Here is a 3,048-nt window from a genome sequence, read left to right as displayed (position 1 = left end):
GGTAACGATGATGTTATATCCTGATTCCACGCAGTGGAACAGACCTTCGTAGGCCTACTGGTCCCACTTAGTCGCTCACTCACCTCCATTCTATCTACAATGTAAACTGAAGGGCGAGCTAACATTGCGTGTACGCCCGGAGAAAGGACAGAAGAAGTGAAGGCAAGAAAGAGCGGCTTTCTAAAGCTCCATCCGACAGCTCGACTCATTCCAGGGACAGATGAACTGAAAGCCTGAGATGGCCTTCACCGTTCATTGTCCACGGCTCAGACGGACCTGGCTTTTTAACGAGAGGGTGGAGGGGTTTCTTCAGACTGTATTTCAGCCACCAAATTGATTAACAGTTCGTCCGCTTTTATGATTGTTCAGTGGTTCGCTTGGTTGGGATGGATATGATTTAAATTGAGATTAAAAGTTATGCACAGATATTGGAACAATCTGAAGCGAGAGAGAGTGTGTTATTTTCCATACTTCCCGAGGTGTACTACTGCTTTGTCAACAAAGTCCAGCGATTAGAAAAGTAACCCAACGGGCTTATCTTATAGGATTATAGCTTATCTATAGTACAGAAAGAGTACGGGATAAAAAACGGCTCGAACCGTTACCGAAAAATAGTAACACATTAACGTTTTCTTAGCGTTTATTGTGCAAAAAAGTAGAATCAATTTCGTAATTGGTTTAAACATAAAGTAGTTCAAATTTTGAAAAGATTTTCCTCTTATGCATTTCTATTGGCCTTGCAAACATCTTGCCAAATATATAGAGCCAAAAACGAGAATAATGCAATGCTAACCAATTGAAATAAACAATGATAATCCTCATTAGATATTTAATCATGATTCTCAAAACACATTTTTTTGTTTATATTTTGTACATGTTTTGTATTGTATATATTTTAGAAATTAAAACCATTTATGGATTGACTTGTCAGTTTTCTACAAAAAGTTTTCTGCTACTTGTATATGTATGTCAAGAAAGTTTACATTCTATCAATTAATGATTCCATTTCCTGGTTAACATTTAGATTACGTAAAGAAATTACATTAATTAGGGTTTAAAAGGTATACATAGCTTGTATTCCCGTTTTTTTGACGATTTTACTTACTTTTGCTCACCTTGTCAAGCTGTTTCACAAAATGGCCCACCCTTCTAACAAGCATGGTGGGCGTTTTATTTTTTGACTCAGAACAGAAAATGTTCAATGATCCTTGACATAATAGAACTCTTTCTTATATAGCCCTTGTCAAAACTGTCCAAAAATGAGGGTGGGCACAAGTTCCCACAATACAAAACTTTAGAACTACAAATCTTTCAGCCAACGCACTTAAATCTGATACTTCTTTTAGAAATATCTCATTGATGGTGTCAAAAGCAAATTTAGTCTTTAAAACCTTTGCCATATACCTCCACCATTTCCAAAACATGTTTCGTAATAATTGGTGATAATTTATTGGCTCAATACCACAATACTATTTGCTTAGACGAGCAATTAAAATGAAATAAATGTCAAAATTCAATGCATGCACAGTGCAGTTTAGTTGGGCTTGTTGTCTTTGATTTTGCTCCATGGAATAACGTCAGTTGTTCATGAATGCGTTCACTTGGCAAGCCCTATAGGGGATGTTGCTCTGCTCCCCCTTTCAAATTATAAACAATATCAAACGCTGGCTCTGGGAGGCACAGCAGGATAGGCTGTGTACTACAAACAAAAGGTAGCCTTTACCATTTGATCCCTTTCTCAAGAATGGTCATTGGTAAAGAATGAGGGAATAAGGCAGTTCAATATTGCAATGGCTTTATCTCAAACATTTATTTACCAATTCTATGCAACTTTCTCAAACACAATTAGAGTATTTGACCTCCAAATGTTATTTGTTAGATTTGTTTTCCTTATTACTTGCACAGTAGGTGACTATTGAAGCAAGCTGGCAATTTAAAGCAAGGTTAAAACACATTTTGATTTGTCTTTTGTTTTCATAAAGGGTTATATTGTTTGGAAATGCTTTTATCTTAAGGATAATAAGACGTTTGTAAATAGATGTAAAAATGAAACTTAACAAATATCAAGTTTGATTTGTTATTGAATGCAAACTTTCAAACGGTTTTGTTTCAGGAAATGTCCAAAACATCATGTATGCATTGAAGTTAAATTTAATGATATTTTGAAGTTTTCAAAATATTATTAACTTTAACTTTAATGCATGCTGATAGTTTTTAGGGTTTGGGAATTTTGCTCTCTTGCAAAATTGGGCATCAAATTGATGCAATCAAATTGTTGATTAATGCTGGCATCTATTTTAAAAATTAGTGGAGAAACAGTGTATGTTGCTTTTGGTTTTCAAAATAATTCAGCTGTCATACACTTTTGTTCTGTTAAACCATAATAGCCCCCTTACGCTGCACGGAACATGCTTTACGTTCTGCACTTCAGAGGGCGCTTTGTCACTCAGCCTCTACCAAAAAGAGGGCCGATTGGGCCAATTCCTTTTTATAGAATTAAAATGCGTTTGTGTTGTTTTTGGCTAATTCTATTAAATTCTTACTTATGATTAATGCCCCAGGTCACATAATGTCCGGAAAAGAAATTGCATTCAAGGCAAGATAAGAGCAGTTTATTTAGCAGTCTACCGTGCCTCTTCCGTTTTCTTTGGGCCGTGTGACGTTGCAAATAAGGGCCCCTATGAAGTTTGCGGTTTTGTTATATCATTTGTCACTTTGACATACAATTGCATATTATTTGGCAAACCTTACACTTAACGATGAACTTGGTTACCTTAGACAAGATTAACAAATAAAAAATGGATTATCTAGCAACAAATTCACGTTTGAAGATATTGTCCTTTTGCTTAACAATGCCCTCCAATGGGCCTTTGCAACATTTACAAATTAACGTTTGTCTATGAACATGACACCAGCACCTTTCAAGTCTTTTAATTTCATTTTTATTGAAAATGTTGAAATTGTCATTGAGCCAGAACTAGATGTTCAACAAAGATTAAATCATAACGTTATTACAAATGGCAAGGGTTGTGGTATCTTCTTTTAGAC

The sequence above is a fragment of the Tigriopus californicus genome, chromosome 6 (assembly GCF_007210705.1).
Source record: "Tigriopus californicus strain San Diego chromosome 6, Tcal_SD_v2.1, whole genome shotgun sequence".
NCBI lineage: Eukaryota > Metazoa > Arthropoda > Copepoda > Harpacticoida > Harpacticidae > Tigriopus > Tigriopus californicus.
Note: the sequence above shows the minus strand (reverse complement) of the source record.